This window comes from Periophthalmus magnuspinnatus, chromosome 9 (assembly GCF_009829125.3).
Source record: "Periophthalmus magnuspinnatus isolate fPerMag1 chromosome 9, fPerMag1.2.pri, whole genome shotgun sequence".
Lineage (NCBI taxonomy): Eukaryota > Metazoa > Chordata > Actinopteri > Gobiiformes > Gobiidae > Periophthalmus > Periophthalmus magnuspinnatus.
Genome location: NC_047134.1, coordinates 25,508,012 through 25,531,058, shown reverse-complemented (window position 1 = coordinate 25,531,058; position 23,047 = coordinate 25,508,012). Strand labels below are relative to the sequence as shown.

Below are 23,047 nucleotides of genomic sequence, written 5' to 3'. Positions count from 1 at the left end.
CAAAGCGCTTTACATCATGGAACCACTCACTCATTCGTACCACACGGTGGGTGAAGTGTCTTGCCCAAGGACACAACAACAGCAGTCTTTTGTGGGAGCTAAAATCGCACTGCCAAAAAATGATATGTCGCGAGTGGGACTTGAACTGCCAACTTATTGTCGCAGACGTCACCTGATTTCATGCGTTTAGGCCTGTCACTACTTCAAATTTTGAAGTATTACTTAAGAAAGAATGTACCACGCCTGGCCCTCCTCAGCCCCCCTCCCTCCTCCTCGCCTGGCCGATTTTTCTTGTCTTTTTTTCCTGTTGTTTGATTTTCCTGTTTGTTTTTGTGTGTAGGCAGCACGGTGGCTGAGTGGCAACACTCATGCCTCACAGCAAGAAGGTTTGGTTCGATCCCCGGGTCGCCCAGGCCTTTCTGTGTGGAGTTTTGCATGTTTCTCCCCGTGTCTGGATGGGTTTCCTCCGGGTACTCTGGTTTCCCCCATCAACCAAAACATGAACGCCCTTCGAGACAACTGTTGTTGTGATTTTGGGCGTTACAAAAATAAAATGAATTGAATTGAATAGAATACCATAAATAATATTGAAACTAATAGAAGAATTACCCTCAAAAAACTACAATATGGTAAAAAAATAAAAATAAACAAATAGCATAATAAAAGACTTCAGTAGTTATTCATTCAAGCTTAAAATCTAATCGTAGAACCAGAAAAACATCAAAACGTTCTCCACTAGTACTAGTAAGAGAAAGTACCCACTATTGACTTAAAAAATGACGGTTCCATCTGTCATATATTGAAGTCGATATAGTAATTATCATAACGGGCCTACGTGCGTTACAAAGCTTGAAAATAGCACGCACAACTATGAAAAAACAAGCTATATTCTTCATACATAACTCACTTCCATGTTCCCGTTACACCACTAGAGGGAGTTCTCCTTCCAAACCTCACTGCGTTCATCCAGTGTATTGAAGGCATTAGCACAGACTGAGGCATGTTGTGGCTCACATGTGGTTCCATAGCTCTGCCATGATGTCACCCCAGTAAATACGAGTCTGATTAGACTTATCACACATACTGCGGAGTCAACCAAACCAATGCAGCAGGACTAGTGCACAATCCTATCACTGATTTCATATTCAGCTTTGAATTCAGGGTTATGGAAATACTCAAAATGAAGTTTGCGATAATCAGCATGGCATATTTGTCAATCATGTGGCAGTAAAAGTCTGAAAAAGTGGTTTGAAAGAGCTCCGATTTAGTTTTTTGTTTTGTTTCATTCACACATGTTTAACACAGAAGCCTTGCATATTTAGACTGAGTTCTTACACTATGTTCCACCTTGTGATGTCATGCGGTAATACAGGAAGTGCTTTGCTGTGTTTTTAAACTCCGTACACCTTCACTAGAATCATTTAGATCATTTCAGCCCTGGAATAGGACCTTTAATGAACCTTAAAATGTTCACTATGTAAATGTTCCAGTTGAAGAGCGGTCGCCTACTTGCCCCCTGGAGATATCATTGCCTTGTCTTGAATGTTCCACAGTGTGCTTAAACATATCCGTCTCCGTGAAAACAAGCAGGCAATGCCACTAAAGCCACGTTGCAAATCAGATCTGTGGACAGACAAGCCCGCTCAAGAATGTGTGTAAATTTCCTGTTTGTCAAAGTATTTCTAAGTATTAAACACACTTCTGAATGAATGCACATATAGGTATGTTTAATGCATTACTGTGGAACATTCCAAGTAAAGCAATAACATTTCTGCGGATACAAGCAGGTCGTGAACTAGGGATGTAATGGTATTGCGATATGCCTCGATATCGTAGTGGTTTCTAAATAATAGTTTTGAGTTTGTGTCAGAGGAAAAAGCTAAGACGACTACATATACCATGATTCTTTGCACCATGTCACACATCAGATTCACTGTTTGAGCCAACAGAATAGTACCCTGCATGCTTTTCACTCTCATGTCAACAACAATGACAGAGCAACACAGATGGCGGCGTTTGTAAAGAAGGGAGAATAAATAAAGAGGAAAGCAGAGTATTGTTTGTATTTATTGATTGTACAAGATATCCCCACGATGCCCCCTATGACATCCCCCATGATGTTTTCAAAGATGTCCCCCAGGATGTCCCCCAGGAGGCCCCCATGACGTCCCACATGACGTTTCCAATGATGTCCCCCATGACGCCCCCCATGTTGTCCACCATGATGTTTCCAAAGATGTCCCATTGATGTCCCTCAGTATGCCCCCTCATGATGTACCTCATGACGTCCCCTATGATGCCCCCCTTGATGCCCCCCTTGATGCCCCCGCTGCCAGATGCATTTTGGTTACTCATCCTCGGTAAACACCTTGAGGACACGCTTGGCAAAATAACACTCAAAAAAAATTGAGAAATTTATCAGAAATAAAGTCCAGTCCAGGCTAAAAGACTTCAGAGCAACAGCACGTCCCCACATCAGCACCAGGTACACTGCTGAAAAAACACAAGCAGTGATTCACGTGTGTTTTCTAATGTTGACAAAAAACTAAACAAAATTAAAACTAGAATATAAACTTTACTTCACAGTTTTATTTAGGCAAGAGAAGTTTATTTGTAGAGCACGACACAAAGCAGGGCCTTGTTCAAAGTGCTTTACAGAACTAGAAAGTGATAAAAATGCAATGTAATTAGTTTCGTTTTGACATTTTGTTTTACTACTCCACCAGGCGCGTTGTTCTTACTCTGCAAAATCGACTTTTCAGAGATTTTAAAATATGTTACAGTTGTTTCCTTCTCATTTGCCCTCTTGACGTTGTATTTGGAGTTGTGTTATATTGGAGTGATTCATGTTTGAGGAATCTTTAATAGCTTTTTTTCAAGACGCCGTTTTGCCGATAAAGCAAACTGGTTTCTTTAGTCATTTTAGATGATTGCGATTTAAAATGTGCAAATTATAACATAATGATCCATGGGTGTCATAGATTATAACTACAGAGCAGACACGAGCACAATATGTCTGATCTAAATTTTACACTTTAGGTACCGTTGAAAAAAAAAGACAAAAGTCTAGTGTTAGTTATTGTAAACATAAGGCTAATATCATTACCTTTTCTGTAAAACTGAGAGTTCCTACAACATCATAATAAATACCATACTGTCAGGTTCATACTCAAATAATATCGTTCCGTGAGATTTGGATATCGTTGCATTTCTATGGTGAACCCCCGAAAGAAAAGTTGCATAGTGAAGCAGTAATATCGAAAACAGCATTGATTTGTTACTTTTTATTAAGAAAAACGAACATTGAATTGAAAATAACCGGTCTTGGATGATTCTTGCAGCCATATCGCCCAGCCCTATTTGAAAATTTGAATAAAGTTGTCAAGGACTGCTACTGTACCCACACTGCTATACACAAGGGGCTCTTTCATGTTGAACTTCTGAAGGCTCCAGCGATATCATGCCAGAGATAAAGGGAACGCTTGGATCTGCAGAAGCTGAAGTATCTCCTTGCAGAATCCAAATTGGTTTTCCCTCTTGTGAAAAAATAAAACAAAAAGTGTAGTTTGTCATGGCTCTGCTCAGACAGTCTCACCGCACGAGTTTGGACGGGATCTGAAAGACCGTATCCTGGAATTATGCAGTGCCCTTGGTCTGTGGCCAGCGCTGCTCATAACTAAAGGGAAGACAGAGATCAAAGTGATAGTTACAGCAGTGGTGTGACCGGGCTGGACACTGTCACTGATCTGCCTGCGAACACACACACACATATATACACAAAAGCACACACACGCTCACACACATATATAAACAAAAGCGCGCACACATGGAGCTGGTGGTTCACATAGCAGCACTTTCTCTTATCTATAGCCAGTGTTGGGAAGTAACTGAATACTTGTACTGAGAATACATATTGAGAATGCTAATTTAGAGAAACTATATACCAGTACAGTTACTTTTTCATTTGGTGGTACTCAGAAAAAATCTAAGGAATACATTGCGGTACTTGATCACACAATTTAAGCGTCAAACAGCACATAATCAGTGAGAAAAATAGAAAACAGAGCTCTCCTGGTGAGGCATGTGAGATTTTCCCTCTCCAATTAGTGACAGAAAACACAGAAGAAACAGCGAAACAAACATAAAGATGTTTTTAATCCTATGTTCCACTATAATTTAAATACAACTTGATGTAAAAGTATTCCAAGTATTCAGAATGCAGTACTCTGATTGGACCATGTAACGTGTACTCAGTTTTCTATAACCAAATACAGTTTGAAAGTATTCTTCCCATCACTGTCTATAGCCAACATAGAGATAGTTTAACATTAAGACTTAAACATCATAGTTCCCAAGTACACGATCTATCCACACAGTAGTAATAGTAATAATGTCAACCAGTGATGTTTACGTTGAGAGCAAGGATTTGAACTACCAACCTTCGGATCAGTGGACAAACACTCAAACACATACAAACTGTGCTACCCTCGCCCCAGTTGGATCGAGGCTTTAGCCAATTCCCATGTACCAAATCTATGCAAACAAATATGTAATAGTGTGTAAACGGTGACATCATTTAGAAAAGTCTATTACAATAACTACTAGAGGCTGTTATGAGGATTGTTTTCTAATGTTCTCTTCAAAATATGACAGCAACTGAGTGTCGGCTCGCTTCTGCTTTTGAGGAAAAGGACATAGTGCGATGTCATCCAGGAGACCAGGAGTAAAGTCGAGTGTGTATGAGCCATTGCAGGTATGTGTTTATAACCTAAAGAGTCCGCGCTGGGGCAGTGTCTGGGCTTGTTACAAAAGAAGGAGGGAAAAAAAAGCCAATAAAACTATGACTTCTATGATACTTTAATTGTGAATGAGAATCGTAAACGTAAAAGTGACAACCGGGAATGGCACCATGCATGTCTCAATTAGAGTCTTTGTTCATTCATGGTTCAGTTTTTCAGTGATTTATAGGTACAGGTTTTATGGGTGATTTTTTAATTTTAAATTTTATTCTATAACTACATAACAAGTTGTATTTAGTACGAGAATACATATGTACATAGTAGAATTAAGCACTGAAAATAAACACAATTTGGGGCGATAGTGGCTCAGTTGGTAGAATGTTTGTCCTTTGATCCGAAAGTTGGCAGTTTGAATCATGGTCTCAGCGTCAACATCAATGGTTGAGCTGTCAGATCCATCGACCCACAGGTTGGCGGTGCGGTTCCAGCTCCCATTAAAAAGTTTACTGTTGTTGTGTCCTTGGGCAAGACATTTAACCCACCTCACCTGTGTACTCTAGTGTGTGAATGGGTGAGTGGTTCGTTGATGTAAAGGGCTCTGAATGCCTTGAAGATGGACGAATGCTATATAAAACCATGACCACTGTTTACTTTTGAAATACAACACTATATATACTGTAGTTGTATATCTATATCTGCTATCCATGGGTTTCAAATAAGAAATATAATCCATTACTATAACATTTAAGGAAAATAATCAAAATGGCCCTATGCATCGACCCAAAAATATCGGCAGAGCTTCACATCCATTGGTTGCTATGGATTCTAAACAATCGATATCGACATCGGCCATGAAAAAACAAAGTAATAACAACATGTCGGCTGATCTCTACGTTCAAAGCTAATTCAAATCAAAACACAAACTCTCTCTTAACATGAGCGACCACTTTTACACTTGTACAGGTTCAGAGACACTGTGAGTGAGGTGGGCTTTCCCCTCTCACCCACTTCCCTCCTACAGAGCGCTAGCAGCTCCAGTCGCTCCATTCAGCTCTCTTTGAAGTTAGCTCTCGCGGTTAATAATTAATAGCTGTTGGTAAGACGCTCACACAAGAAAGCTTTCTCCCTCTCTTGTCTCCTCTCTGGGGTAGGCCCGAGCTCACTGTGTGGACTTGCCTGACGACAACAAAAATGCACCCATGGGCCAACTGAAGCTAGCAAAAAGAGGTGACACATCTCGCTCCCAGCCCCACGCGCAGAACACACAAATATTTCACTGCGGTAATGCGGTTTTATGATCCGGGAGAGGCCAAGGGAATCAGATGGTAAAAAGTTAAGAGCGTTCACATGGACTACAAGAGACAGTATTGTTAGACATTTATAGGCCTGTGTGTAAAAGTATAGATACTTGCTGAAGATACCCAATATATAGTGGTTGTAAAATATATTTCCTAGAAGTATTGCTTATATTGTCTGTGTAATCGCTCAGTCGTCCAGGTATGATTCATAGTAAAAGAAATATTCAAATCTGTCAACTGGTTCACGCCTACAACTTTTTTGCCCAGTTGACAGATTTGAATGTTTCTTTTACTATTACTTCAATTACTTTAACAGACAAAGTGAATTTACAGTGTCAGCAAAAATTGTAGTAGTTGTACTTACTACAGTCTTACCTCTACACTATTTTGTGCAACGTGTTAGAGTTTAAGGGGATTTAAGCAGCATACAAACACATTAACTAACTGGATCACTTTTCTGATTCCATACACCGTCTTCTAAAATTATTTGCCACAATGTAAATTCGTGAACTGTAAATTATTGGGATGCACTGATCTGGCTTTTTCAGCTCCGATATTGATTTCAGTGGTAGCTTTGCATATCTGACGATACCTGACATCAACCGATACCAGTGCAGAAACTGAAAACGACATTTATCTCTTTTAAACTGAAATCAAATCAGACAAAACTGATCCAAATGTGTTATGTAACTGTTATTTAACCACAGAACAACTTTGCATATATGAAAGTTCAAACATTATGTGACTCTCTGGGCTAACTATGACCTTTTAATAGTCCAATTATATCACTTCATGTGTATCGGCTGAATACACAAGCCGATATCTGATCCAGCAAAATTGTCAGTTTCGGTGTCGATATCATTAGTAAATTGTATAACTTGTATTGTTCAATCACAGATAACCGATGTAGGCAAAGGCGGTCTAGCCAAATATTAGCCTACAATAACAAGATGCATTAATTTAGTTCTGTGATAATATTTCAGAGTATATTGGGTTATTTGTTTCAATGGTTCAAGTGTTTTGATTGAAACTAGAGATAGACCGATATCACGGCTTTAAATCTTCAGCACAGGACAATATTTTGTTTGGGCCGATTTGCAGCCTAAAAACACTCATAAAGCAAAGAGATTAACTGCAAAATAAGTGACTACACAGCTCATTTATAGGATTGCGGTAAAACAGAGCTGATAGTGACTTTGTAGTAGATTTCAATTTCAGAATATATTTAAAATCAGCCCAACATATCAGCCATTCTAAACAATTGCTATCGGCATCGTCCATGGAAAAAAAAACAACAACACAAAAACATGTTGCTCTATCTCTAAGTGAAGCAGATGAAAATATCACTTCTGTAGTAAACACAATGTTATTCTGAGCTTACATCGATGCGACCTTTGATTCTACTTTTAGTCAACTTTCAACTTTTTATACTCCTCCAATCCTCATTGTAAGAGCTTATATAACCCATCCAAAAATAAACAACACTAGCGCTGCAGTGCACTTTAGTATGAGTGGGGTTCACAGGTACTTTGCAACAACTGCTGGCTAAACAAACTTCCCTCTGGCTTGCAGGCATGAGAATCAGGCAACAATCTTCTCCAAGTGCCCCAAAACCACACAAGAAAGCAGCGAGCCGTCTAGACACTGAGCCAAAACGAGTCTATGTTTAGCGTCCCTAAGCGAGCCGCCAGTTTTTTAAGATCTGAGCGTCCCACGTGTTATCACCATCGCGCTCGTTAGCCTCTTACATTTACATTAGAGACGTTACCGCTCAGAATACGCACACTCGCACACCTGGACTACACCTGCCTTCAGTCTGGGATCCTCTTTTCAAAACACCAACCCGTACTTTTGGATTTTTCTTCTTTCGTTCTTTCTCCTTTTCTTTCTTCTATGGCCTTCCTCCCAAGTTTCCTCGGCTATAATTAAAGCCATTAAGTCTTCAGAGGACTCTCCACTGCTATTATGGTGTAATTTCATATTGCCTCCTGGATCTACGGTTTATTAAAAGATAAAGGCAGATTTGGTCCACGGGATTCGTTTCCATGTGGTCGGCTCCCTTCCCTCCCCATCTTGGCTCGACTTGAACAGCGAAGCGAACGGGCCAAGATGTTGTTTACATTGAGCTAAAATAAAATCAAACTCGGAGCTAGGCAGTACGCGTGTCATTAGATTGGAATGACAAGCTTCTCTCGGACGTTTTGAGTAATCTTCGGGTCTTGACAGTTTCATTAGACAGTTCCGTTGATCAGTGAGTGCGTTACTTCCAGCTTCCTCCTCCCCCACTGTGAACAAAGGACTGTGTAATTGTCGAGATGAGCAAGTCCTGTTACAAAGGATTCAAGCTGGTATCGCGGGCTGGCACACGGCTGGTGTTTTATCAAAGGTCTCGTTTAAATAAATGAAAACATCGTCTTTATAAAGTTGATAGTTAACCAAGATTTAATTTTTTTTTCAAGAAATCTTCATGAATTACATAACACTACACTTATATCAGTTGTATTTGTTTTAGCGTGGAATGAACTCTGCCACTCCACCTACTTATGGCATCGATGTGTTTTATTATCAAGAAGCAGTGGTGCAATGTAATGAAGTACACGCAGTAAAGTATGACACTTAAGTATACATTTTAGGTATCTATTCTTGACTTAAGTGCATTTTAAAATAAGTACTTTTTACTTTTACTTCGCTACATTTGAGAGCAGGTGTCTGTACTTTCTACTCCACTACATTTTTGCACAGGACTGAAAAGTAGTAGTTTTTAGACCTGCTGAAAAGACTGAGGGGTTGTTCATAATTTGAGCAAAGAAAAATATCAAAATAAAAAGCTAGGAAGATGTAATAGATTCTCCTGAACAAAATTCAACACAAATCTGTATCAAAATCACTATATCTGAAGCTTTATAAGACTTGAAAATCTCAGTGAAATACTTTTACTTTTTACTCTTGATGTACAGTTGTAAATGGGTACTTTAATACTTTTACTTAACAAAATGGAGTACTTCTTCCACCACTGTTAGGAAGATTATGTTCTTCTGTGTGTCTTTTTGTTTCTGTATATTGTTTGTGATGTTTATCTATCAAAAAATGTATTAATAAAAAAAATAATAAAAAAAATCAACCTTATCTGCAACTGTACGCCAATCACACCGTCTGCCATTCATATAAATACACTCTCTCTCCCCTCTATCTCCACCGCAGCAGCAGAACCATCAACCGCCACATTAATGACAACTCACAATAATAAAACCACATTTACCATTTGCAGGATCTTTTTTGGAGCGATTTTTTTTTTTTATTCCTCCTTTGGCAAACTTTAACGTGCGTCTATTCCTGTTTCAGATTCATTTGAACGCCCATAATCCCACTTTACTGCAGCCCCGGGACATCTGAGGCAGCGTTTTTTAAGATGAAGAAAAAGTGTTTACGAAGCACATAAAAATCCACTTGTGTGTCACTGGGAGAAGTGAGTGAATTCTCCAGCTCATCTCGTGTCTGTATAAACTGTCAGTTGAGCCAACGTAAACACAAGAGGGATGAGACACTCCAAGCACTAAGAGAGCCCTACTGCATCACCAATATAAGGCCTGAGATAAGACGCCAGCGCATATCTGCTCCACTCTGCACCTCCTTACCACAACAGAAACACATCTGAGACAAAAGTCAAAAGTTACCAAGCTTGTCAGGAAGCTGTACAGCCTGGATATCTCATTTGTTTGTTGAACTTTGATACGGGAACTTTTAATACAAGATCTCATGATGGTCTACGTCTAAAAACTGAACAATAAAGAGGAAGCGAGAGGGAGTGGAGCAGGGGAAGAGGAGAGGTGGATAAGAACTTTTAATACAACATCTCATGGTTGTCTATGTCTAAAAACTGACCACACTAGAACTGAAATGGTTATTTTGCTTCTTAAAAATGGAATACATTTCAAGGACATGAAAAACTGGATAGATTGGTGACATCGATGCACTTTAATAATATGGTGATAAATATTTTTAGTCACACCTGCTCTTGTTTTTAATGTTTTAAATAGACCTATGTATTTGTTTGGTTTGTTTTTGTTTGTATTATTCTGTATTTGAACAAGGTGCTTATGAAAAGAGTTTGTGTGCTCTCATCTGGCTCCCCCTGTAGAAATAAAGATACATGGATGGGAAATCTGTAAGTATCTCCAATATTCAAAGTAAAAAACTGAAAAATCTGCCTCAAAATGCACCTCCAACTCACAAGAATAGAAATAAACTCTATTTTACAATGAATGGTACAAGCATTTACAATATCATAAATGTATGTTAGAGATTTTATTAATGATGCATAATAATAATTTGCATAATTTTATTTATATATAGTCTTGTATGGTGCTTTTACAGGTGCTCAGCAGCTTTACGGTTTCGTGCATTCATTCACTCCAGACCCAGCGGTGGTAAGATACTATTGTACTAGGCAATGTGGGTGAAGTGTCTTGCCGATGCTGAAAAATTGAATGGATTGAATATCGGCTTCCAAATATCGGTTCAGACGATATCCTGGTTGGACATATAAACTGATGTAAAGGTGATGTAATAAGACGATTTACTGGTAGTTGGTGCCATAGTCAGCCCAGAAAGTCATGATGTTTGAGTCTTTATTCAGACAAAGCTGTTCTGTAGTTACGTTAGAGATAAACAACATCTAGATAACATATGGATCCGTTTTGTCTTACTTTATTTTTGTTTAAAGAAAATAAATGCTGTTTTCTGTCCCTAACCCTACTGGTATTGATATCGGGCATCGGCTCAGTTAAAGTGATAGTATTGGAATCAGTATTGGAACTGAAAAAGTTGGATTGGTGCATCCCGAACTGCAATATTGTGGAAAGGCCAAAGAATTCTACTTTTACTTTTGTCTTGCATAAGGACACAACAGCTGTTTTGCCAATGGCGTCTCACTGTGACACCGAGTATTCCCAGCGGTCTCCCACCCAAGTAATGACCAGGCCCGGCCCTGCTTAGCTTCTGAGATCTGGCCACATTGTATTATTATTTTTAATGTATTTTTTTTCCTTATATTGTAAACAGTCTTGTTTATAAAAAGTGCTACGCAGATAAAACTGGAAGAATTTTCAATATCCAAACTAAAAATGGCAATTGGAGTCACTGATTATAAAACTAAAGGCAACAGAAGTACCACACGCTCTGATAGTTTGCAAACTGGTTTTAATCGTAGGATCTGGCGACCAAAAGTGAAGCATTCATTCAGCTTTCTGATTGGATAATGGGCCTCCAAATGTCAACAGGATCTGTCATCAATCATGGCAAATAACCGTGTAATTGTGAATGGAAATAACGGAACAGTTTTGATGTCAACATGTTTACTTCACCTCCCAGAACACATTATTACCGTTTATCGTCATGACGCAGTTTACAAGAAGAAGAATACACATTTAGAAATAACAATATAACCTTATGTTACAAAATATAATACGAACTAGTGATCGACTGATATGTTTTCTTTTGTGGTTTAGCAGGGGGAGGGCACCTAGCAATGCTGTCAATCAAATCTGCTGCTAACGCTAGTGGGAGCAACCTCGGGGAAAGAAGGCAACTGATTTGTCTCTTATTAATGTTACAGACACGATAGCAAAATAAAAATGAATAAGATCGACCAAAACAAAATATCGATCTCTGCTGGAGATTTAAAGCCGATAGCTAATACACTAAAAAGCCCAAATATCGGCCCTATATATCGCCCAACTGATATCGATCCATCTCTAACACAAACACACCGTTGTATTACTGTCTCAAAACGGTGACAAGCAAAAACGCCTATCCCCACACAGAATCTCACTCTTTGTATGTTGTACTACAGTTTTACATGATGCTGGTGGTAGCCTATTTTGCATGGAACATTGCACGTCCCAAATGTGCAAAGGGTTGTGGGTAATGAGTCCAGAAGGACAGGGGACACAGAGACACACACGGCTGATGTAATAAACTCACTATCTGACAAAGACACAAGCAGTGCTATGGGTGCTAGCATACTGTGTAATCACTGCTACCGCGCAGTCCCACGTCACTACGCTCCCAAAGGAAACGGGTCCTGGGAGACGCAACGCAACACCAGTGGAACTGAAGCAAACAGCAAAATACAAACATGAAATCATCCATCATTTTGAGATAAGATATAAGGTTATAAGGGTTGTAAAGATGACATATTTCATGGTTCTAAAAGGTGCACTGTGTAAATTTTCTGCTTGTTTCCATGGACGTGTTATCGTTTGGCCTGGAATGATCTACAGTACGGCATTAAACTAATTTATGAACATGAAGGCAACCAGCTAGCTTGCAACAGTAAGAATGCATGCTGCTTTTTTAGCAATAAAAGTGGCGAAGGGGCAGTCCACTTCTTTATACAGTCTGTTGTCCCTACTGACTCTACCAGTATCGGTTGGCATTGCTAGATACTTAAAGCCATAGTATCAAAATCGGTATTGGAACTGAAAAAGCTGGATTGGTGTATCCCTAATTGCAATATTGGGGAAAGTCCAAGAATTTCTACTTTTATATGACAAGGCTACAATCTATAATATCATATTTCAGAATAAAAAATAGGTTGTTTGTTCATTTGCACCACTTAAATCAGGCAGCACATTATTGGCCTACGTATTCCCCCCAGTCTCTCTCTTTTTCACTATGCCAAAGCAACAAAATAATACCTTATAAGAATAAAAAAGAGAGACATTTGATACACCATACAGGACAGTAAACATCCTGAGAATGGCCAACAAAGATCATACCCATTATGTCACCAGAATGTGCAGAACAAACCCATTTCTCCCTGACGGTCTCTTCTAGATCAAGGTCATTTCACTTATAACAAAGTACAATAATATAACAGTTTAAATATGAAACATGTTCATAATATAAAAATATTATGATTCATATCTAGAAAATGTTTAAACTGCCCATATTATGCTTTTTATTCTGTCCTGTATATTTGCTCTGTTTGAGTTCTTCTCCCAAAGGAAAAACACTCAGTTCCACCTTGTGATGTCATGTGGTAATACAGGAAGTGTTCTAGTGTGTTTTTAAACTCCATACACCTTCACTAGAATCATTTGGATGATTTCAACCCTGGAATTGCTGATTGCTACTGAACTAAGAGCAAAAGGCAGCTCTTAACTTGAAAACTGCCACTACATGACATCACAAGGTGGAACAGACCATTTTGAGCTTGGGAGATGTAGACAGACTAATAATAAAGGTGTGCGAATGAAGCAAAACACAACTCCAGGTATGTTTTTGAGAAGGTAATAACATTATAACATGGCTTAACGCTCACAAGAGTCCATTTTGTGTAATATATCACCTTTAATAATTATCCTGATATAATCGTTGATCTCAATTATTTTGGCCATGGTGATCCTGACTCACAGTTTTCATATCGTCCCATGCCTACATAGCGGTACTTGATTTTTGGTGTTTTTATCCAAATCTTAAATGGTTTCCCAATGTCATGATCCCTGTTTGATGTCCTCCCATGCTGTGCTCCCCCTCCCTCACCTGCCTGTCTTCGGAGCTGGGTGGAGTCCTGGCTCCTCCCACACGCACCTGCAGCCCATCTACGCAATCAACACCACCTGATGTGGATAAGAGGAGTCAGGACCAGACACTCGGTGCTAGATTGTCCGCGTGTTACACGTGAATGCTCCTGCTTGGCTTTGTATCTTGGTGTTTTTGTGAACCTTTTTTCATTTGGATTTTTGCTCTTCTCCAGACCTCCGCCCGAGAACCAGCTCCGGACCCCCCGCGCCTGCGCCTGCACTCCTACCCTGGTATGGTCTCATGTTGTCCTCGTCTCTGTCTCCCTGGTCCCGGACCCGCACCCGCGCTTCCCAGCTCCTGTGGATCCATGAACTGTCTTTATCTGTTGCACTATTCTGTGAAGCCCCCTTGTTCCCCAGCTCTTTGGATTAATGAACTTTGATTACTTGTTGCACATTTCTGTGAATAAACACTGTTTAACCTTCGTGAGTCGCGCAGTTTTGGTCCCTCTGTCTTGCTGGTTACAACACCCAACTTCCCAGGCTGACTGTTCTGCCCCCCGTCTCCAGCAGCCCCTCTCCATCTGCCTCAGTGCACAATATGGGGTGACCATTCACTCAGCATTGCATAACCAGAATTATACAAGTGAATAGTGCTATCAAATGTGTGTGTGAGGTACCCTGAGGAGGCCTGCCAGAGGAACTTGGCACTGAGCCGTCCCATTAAAAGCTACAGAGCTGAATCTGAACACACCTCAGGGCTGGCAGCTCCCATGTAAAACAGTTATCACTAAAGACAAAGATCACTTTAGTTTGTCTCAGGCCAAATCTACTGGAGCTGTTCTGGACTCAGATCTGAAGCTGAGTGGGGCCCGTGTAACCTGCACAATTTGACCACTTTTATAGAACGGCTTTCGACACAGAGTTGTTTGTTCCTTTATGTCTTCCACTTTTGCAATCTCCAAGTTTTTATCTTGTCTCGTAAGGACCAGCACAACAGTTAGAATAGCACAAAATAGTGAAAACCCAAATAAAAAAGTGGTCTTCTTAATCATGTTTTCTGTTTACCAGGTTATCGGTGCTATATTAAAACACAGGACGCAGCTGTAGACTATAAAACAGCTTTTATGAATTAACAATCTCCAAGACAATATTCAGAAGCTCAGAGCTGTTTACTTTCCCTATTAAATCTGATAAGCCGTTATGTGTGAAGACTCATTGAGAACACGCTCACAAAAAATCTGAGGCTAAAGCTAACGGTCTCTGTGATGAACAAAGAAAACAACAAGCATCCAAAAGCCGTATTTTGTTCTAGCAGGTACTTTTCTGGGTACTCCATATAGAGATGTGCACAGTATGGCATTAAACATGTCTATCTTGCATTTATGTAATTACTAGTGTTGTTAAAAATTGAACATACCTTGAAGTATGCATTCTTACTGCGAGCAAGCTTGCCTCTCCACAGATGCTACTTGTAACTTGGCAGGGTGGCGTGACCTGATATGACGACCAAACTTTTATCAAATATCAAAACACAGACAAAGCAAAGAGCCGATCGAGAGCCATAGACACAGTGAATAATTTGAATATATGCATTTATAAGAGGTTAGAACGAGCCACAAGACCTTTACTCACAGAACACACAAAAAAATTGATATTATCTTTATCAAGGTGGATTTTCAAAAAACTTGCAGTAATAAGTATCACATAATAGAATATGGGCTAATTTTTCTGGAAGCCTGAGGGTAAAAAAAAATGATCTGAGGGCTGCATTTGGTCCCTGGGCCCCAGTTTGGACATGTCTGTTCTAGGCAAAGAAATTATATCTCCACTGAGGCAAGCAGATGGGGCACTCTCTTCCAGAAAGGTTACATGGCGCAGCTTTAAAGAAAAGATGAAAGAACTAAAGGAAATACAGAGAAAGATTCACCAAGTGTCATCTGGATGAGTGTGTCTGATGCACTTTCTCTGACATAGGGGGCCCTCCACAGACCAAAACAACAGAAAAACAAGGCATTCGACAACAGCAACAAGAACTGTCTGTAAATAACTGGTTGGGTTGTTGCCCCCCTCAGGCTGAGCTTCCTCTCACTTCAGCTCTCTCTTGCGGCTACATCATTAAAAAAAAACACATTTGGACAAACTAGAATAGAGAGAATGGGCTGGGCCAGAACACCTCTCATCAAGTAGAATTTTGTGGAGCTGCTGCCCAACGCTGTGCCCGGCAGAGACCAGCCCCTGTGCCCAGTGGAGACTAGCCCCCAGCGACCAGCCCCTGTGCCCGGCAAAGACTGTGCCCGGCAGAGACCAGCGGTTGGGGCCTGCGCTGCTGACAACTACTAATTAAATTTCCTCCTCTTTTCTCCCTGTCCCTCCCCGTTGTTTTCTTACCGGTTTGGGCTCTGGCCTTTGTGATTCACAGGAAAATAAACAGGCTTTCAGGAGAAGGACAAGAATACTACTTTTTAAGTGTCTCTTGTCAGACTGGTGTCTAGGCAGAAATTTATGTGATAAAGAAGGTGGTTTGTGTTTAAAGTATCAAGTTAAAATATGAAGCTTTTTACAGAATGAAACTGTTAAGGTTAGTTAAGTTTTTTTTTACATCCAACAACATGTATAGGCTCATGTCGTTTCACAGTGCAGCAACTATGGACATGTGAGCTTTAAGCCATGTTATAATAGTGTTACCTTATCAAAAACTTACCTGGAGTTGTGTTTTGTTTCATTCACACATGTTTGAGTAACTTTATTATTAGCCTGTCTACATGTCCAAAGCTCAACATACTCTATTACACCTTGTGATGTCAGGAAGCGCTAGTTTTCAAGTGAACAGCTACATTTTACCTTTTGTTCAGTGAAGATTGGGAATTCCAGGGCTGAAATTATCGAATTGACTATAGTAAAGGTGCATGGAGTTTAAAACACAGTGGAGCACTTCCTGTATTACCACATGACATCACAAGGTGGAACAAGGTGGAGTGTTTTCTGTTTGGGAGAAGAACTCAGCCTAAATATGCAGTGTTTGTGTTTTACGTGTGTGAATGAAACAAAACACAACTCCAGGTGTGTTTGTGATGAGGAAACAACATTATAGCATAGATCAGAAAATAGTGTAATATGGGCCCTTTAAAGTAAATAAAGCTAATTTGAACAAGTATGTCAGCACCACCCAAAGGGGGATTTTTGTTAAATGCTGCTTAGTATTTCATAAACACATCTCCTCAGATATGAAGTAAACATGCATGCGACTTTTTTTTTATGTATTATAATGCTAATTTGCAATCAGTAAAAAGTAGGTTGTTCACATCTGATTTTGTCCTCAAGCCAATTATTCAATCAAAAAGCAGGATGGGCTCTTCACTGAGTTGCAGATCTGAAGACTGAATCCAGTTTGCAACAGAACAATAAGGGCTCTCTGAGACAATGGCAATGACTATAAAGGTATTCTTAATCTGAACTCTTTTACTTTTTACTCACAGTACATTTTTAAACAGGTACTTTTAATACTTTTAAGTTTTTTTTTTTTTTTTTGCTGTGGTATCTGTACTTCTCCAAACAAAACGGAGTACTTCTCTCACCACTGTTCCCTTCAAATAAAGACTAAACTAACCTAAACTAATGTAAAAATGATTTCTCTCCACTTGTGTTCTTTTCCCATGATGCCTTAGCTCCACCTGTAAGTGCCTGAGCCGCCCTTGGGGCTCTGTGTAATCTCTTTGTGCCCAAGAGCTGTGGGGATGATCTTTGTTTCTGCACGCTTCCTCTGCTCTGATGAAGCTTTGCAGATGAAGCCTGGGGTGAGCTCCTGTTGGTGCATGTCCTCCTCTGTCCTGGCCGATGTTCCCCAGTCTCGCGCCAACTTTCAACTCCAGCACCTGCTAATGCCATGTAGTAAGTAGGCTACTCTCAGGCTCTATAAGGAGTCCACAGATAGTTCAAGGGCCTAGTCACTAATAGAAATGATCAGGTTCAACATTTGTGAATACTTTTTGGATATTTCGGAAAGTACAATGTAAACAAAAGTGAAAATTGGTCTAAATAAAGTCTGTCATTTAAGATTTATGAATATAATGGAACTTACTACTACTACCACTACACTACCACCACTACTACCACTACTACTACTACAACTACATTAGATTTATATAGCGCTTTTTGGATACTAAAGAAATACGCTTTACAAACAATAAAGACGAAGAAAACGATGGTGGAAATCATGTACGTAATGCCAAACTGAACAGGTGACTTTTTCTCTATCCCGATCTCTAGTTTTTAGTAGTGATTTGTAATACTCCAGCTAGTCCGAGTCCTGACGGATTGTGGGAGTGTGTTTTCCAGAGGGCAGGGACAGCAGCGGCAGCGAAGAAGACTTGCCTTCCCCACAAGGCTTGGCGCTTTGTCCTGATGAGGGGAACGAGGAGGTTGGTGTCGACTGATCTGAGACGGCAGATGGGACGGTGCTGATGGAGGAGGTCGGTGAGAGAGGGAGGAGCCAGGTTATGGAGGGAGTTGGAGGTGATGAGGAGGAGCTTGTGTCAGATGTGGTATATGTAGCTTCATTTTATTGAAATGGTCAATGTTATTGTTGAGTGAGACATTGGATTACCAGAAAATCTTATATTTTTCAGACGTTTATGATTGACCATGACAATAATCCTGCTAAAAAATGGTTGTAACTGGAATTGAAATGCTAACCTCTGAATTTATGGATAAACGCTCTAACCACTGAGTCATTTATCAAACTAAATATACAAACTGCAATGGACAGAAACCAAAGTATAGGCTGTAGTGTCTTGCACAGGGAGAGAGACAGAATATGTTCAGGTGAGTTTTTAAAGATAGAATATGTAACAGCATTCTTAATATGAGTGGGGTCACGTCTCCAAAGATCTGACCAAGTTGTAATTTGTCATGAATGAATCCTAGACTCTATACAATTTAATTCCTTCCCACTACCCATTCTCTCCTACCTCACCTAATAAAGTTCTTCTTCCCCTTCTCTGTCTCCTTGAACAGGCCCTAACCTTGGCTCCCTGGCGAAACATTAAAGACAAAACCAGAATGCCATTTTCACCCGCGCTCACCCTGGACCCGGAGAACCATCTGTAGGAGGGACAGCCAGGCATCAGATTAGCCACGTGGGGAGCAAGGGGGCTTGGGTTTCCAGCTTCCGTGCCAGATAGCGGCTCTGGAGCTTTTAAATACAAACAGGGCCCTGACATACACAGCGGGGCGCGGGACATTGACCATTCTCACGCACACACAAACACCGAAGCGATTCCAGCACAAAGCTCACAGCTTAGGGGGGAGCTGTGCAGAGAAAAGACAGGGCTTTGCTTGACGTAGGTGGGAAGTCGGCTCCTATCTTTACTTTTTCCAGCGCTCATCGTTTGATCCAGAGCGGAGGATCTCAACGGCAGCTGCTGTCCGATTCCTAAATGAACTTTTGGGAGCAAGTGTTGTAAGGAAAGTAGGGCTGAACAACAAGCTGAATGATAACATATAAACACATAAGGACGCAACAACGAATTCATTATTTACAACTAATCTGGACATCAAAAATATTATCGGGATTACAAACAGATTTCAAAACCATGTACAAGTTTTATAACCAACACAGCAGGAACTATACAAACACATACAAGCTCATACATTTAATATGCTCCCTAGACGCTCATGTACTTTCCATTTATCAAAGCCTATTTCTAAAGATTACGTTTACACTTCTTTGATAAATTCAATTGAAATTAAAGGTGCACTGTGTAACTTTCTGGTTTCTGGAGTCCAGCCGACAGAGTGTCATTTCCAACGAGACAACATTGCTTTGCCTGGAATGCTCCACAGTACGGCATTAATTTGATCTATCTTGCATTTATTCAATTAAAGGTGTTTATATTGCTCAAAAATACCTTTAAAACATGCATTCTTATACTGAACAAGTGTGGCCTCTCCGCAGATCTGACCAGTGACTTAGTTTGGTCTCCATAGGCAGGTTTAACGCCATACTGTGGAACATTCCTGGCAGGTCAATAACATCTCTTTGAAAACCTTCCACTAGAAAAGTTACATAGTGAACCTTTAAAGGGCCTATATTGTGCTAGTTTCTGATCGATCTATGTTATAATGTTGTTTCCTCATCAAAAACAGACCTGGAATTGTGTTTCGTTTCATTCACACGTTTAACACACAAACCCTGCTGAGTTCTTATTTCAAACATCAAACACTCTGTTCCACCTTGTGATGTCATGTGGTAATACAGGAAGTGCTCCACTGTGTTTTTAAACTCCATACAACTTCATTAGAATATTTGGATAATTTCAGCCCTGGTATCGCTGCCAATCTACTGAATGAAAGATAGAAGGTAGCTGTTAACTTTGCATTTTGATCTTTGTCACAGTATTTATGTGCTTGTTTTCATTACAATCAACCGAAAATAAAGGCAGACCAGGAACTTTTAAGTTGTTGTAATGGCATTTCCTCACTGTCTCTCCCTCCATCTCTCCCTTCTGAAGTCCCCAGGGATCTTTTCTTCTCTCTTTAAATAGGGCCCTGAGCTGTGAAGTCTAATAATGCTCATTTGGCCTCCAATTGAAAGCCAGGGGTAATTCTGGCCAGGGACGGCTCACTTTGAACCACATGACACATGGCACTTCCCAGTGACCATGGAAACGGGCGCAGTGGGAACCCGAGTGGCGTGAAACGTGGTGCTGCAGTGATTTAAGGCAAGGGGAGGGGGAGGAGGTGTGTGGGGGGTCTGGCCTTAAGGAAGACATGGGGGCCAGAGGAAAAGGGAGGGAGACCCCCTGCCAGGAAGAGCGGTCAAGATGATATCAGTGAGTAGAGGGATACACAAACATGAAAGAGCAGAGAGGCAGGCCCCAGATCAAACTTTTCCTCCTTCACAGCTCCTCCCCCTCTTCGTTCTTTTGCTTCTGCTCTCCTCCATGCATTCCTTTCAAAGTGGTTTATGTCCCGAATCTAACCAGAGGCCAAAAGGTACACTCTGGCTCAATGTGTTAAAGAAATATAGCATCCCATTGCAAAGTAAGTGAATTATAAAATATAGTTTGAGATTTAGTAGTAAATTGACATGATCACGCATCCAAACGTGTTCATTTTGTCTTTTCTTACACTACTAGTCAAAAGTTTGAAGACACCCCATAGACCGTATCTATAAATGGAGATAGCTAACCTGCTAACCACCATGTTCCAAGTAGGATGTGAGCACGGGCGCACTTTCGGCTCCATCGACTCTGGCTTCAATTCACTTTCTATTGAAAAACTGTTGCCCCTTTCTCTGTAACTGCTGCTTTCAGGCTCGTTATTTGGATCTTAAAATGTTTGTATTAACCTGCTCTATACAATCCTGGTGTTTTTTTCTATCGTGTCTGTCAAGATATGAATATTAATAAGAGACAAATCAGGCACCTTCTTTCCCCGAGGTCACTCCCACTAGCGTTAGCAACAGGTTTGAGCGTTAAAGGGCCCATATTGCACCATTTCTGATCTAAGTTATAATGTTGTTACAAAAGCTAAAATGTAGCAGAAAACTACCCCTTCATGACATCACAAGGTGGAACAGATCATTTTGAGCTTTGGAGATGTAGACAGACTCATAACAAAACATGTGAATGAAACAAAACACAACTCTTGGTATGTTTTTGAGGTGGTAACCGCATTATAGCATGGCTTAAAGCTCACAAGAGTCAATTTTGCGCATTATAAGGCCTTTCATTTCAAAGATCTTCCAAAGTCTCAAAGTCACATTCCTTGAAACAGCACATGAAACTAAACTCCCATTAGCCTCCATTACTCCGCGCTTCATACAGCAGCTGCCCATGTCCGCTGCTCTCATCTCCAACTCTCTGTATTGACTTCTCATTCAGCAGCCAGGGAAGTAAAACCCACTGATTTCTAACCGCAAGCAGAGCGGAGAACAGTTTTATCAATATCTCTTTTGTGTCCGCTATCAAAAGTTAGCTCTTTCAAACTTTATTACGACCAGCTTCATCTGAATTGCACAAAAGGCATAGAAGGGGAATCGATGACCATTATGGCTCCTCTGCAATTTAACCAAACACAACGGGTTATTAAACGACTGCAATTTGGACGCTATGGCTATGGGGTGGGCTTCACAGAGTAAAAATAGAGAAGAGATCATGTAGATGGACAGAAGGGAGAGAGAGTGAGTCATGGAGTGTCTGGCTCAAGGATTCTGTCACACACAAGCCTCTTCATGAGCGTTTCTCTTATGTTTGCACCAAAATGTCCCAGTATCTATCTCATGTGTGTCGTCAGTTTAAGTAGAGCCTCACAGGATCCTAACGTTTGACTTCTGGTTCTGGTAAGGATCCAGTCCAGAATTTAATCTCTCAAAGAATAAAAATATATTTCTAAACGTTCAAATTTAGTTTTACATTTTACTTTGTACAATCCCATTCCGCAAAAGATTGATTTAAAGATGCACTGTGTAACTTTTCTCCACTAAATACAAACTTTACTTGAAAAAGGAGCACTTAATTAAATTTGCTCAAGCTGGCCAAAGAGAGTCGCATCATTCATGGAGAGGTTATCATTTTACCTGGAATGCCACAGTAGGGCATATTAAGCTTATACATCTCCATGGAGACAAGGAGGTGACGCCACAAGGTTAAGTTCCCGGTCAGATCTGCGGAGAGACCACCCTATGCGCTGTAAGAATACTTGTTTTTCAGGGCAATAAAATCACCTGTAATTGAATAAAGGCCAAACTAAGTTTAATGCCACACCGAGGAACATTCAAGGTAATAACATCTCCATGGAGACAACCTTCTGGCAGACCTCCTACTGGAAAAGTTACATAATGTAGCTTTAAATAATCGTCAATGATCTATCAGTATCCATCCATTTCCTTCCACTTATCTGAGGCCGGGTCATGGGGGCAGAAGCCAAAGCAGGGACTTACAGACTTCCCTCACCCCAGACACTTCCTCCAACTCCTCCTGTGGAACCCCAAGGCATTCCCGGGCCAGCTGAAAGACATAGTCCCTACAGCATATTCACAAGATAAACTTCCAGTGGAGTTTACCGAAGCACGAATATTTTTCACAAACTAAACATGTCCTCGTATCAAGGCAAATACAATCTTTTGAATGAAATGGATTTTCCTTGAACTTTTTACCGCTTTTATATGCATCCTGAATATTCCAACATTCCCAATAGAAATACTTCCCGCGGCAGATACATGACACACACATCTGAGGCTCTTACGGGAATCTTGGTCATTGTGGGCTGGTCTGAACTCAGGGAAGCCCTCTCTGTACACGGCCATGACACCCTCCTGGCACTGCCCCGGCCTCCAGACGACCTCACACACCTGAGCGAGCAGCACTGCACACAACCTCTGCCGCCTGCAACCTCACACTCCTCTGTCTGCAGCCTGGCTTCGGTTTAAAGGTGCTCTGTGGAACTTTTTTAGTGGGGGTTGGCGTCATAGAGATGTTAT

The 23,047-nt window shown here is 40.5% G+C and overlaps 1 protein-coding gene across 2 annotated transcripts in view; it reads right to left on the bottom strand.

The window, feature by feature from the left end:
* The window catches only part of znrf3 (zinc and ring finger 3), a 109,494-nt gene that overhangs the window by 15,938 nt on the left and 70,509 nt on the right, over nt 1-23,047 (bottom strand). The gene's annotated exons all lie outside the window — the stretch shown is intronic.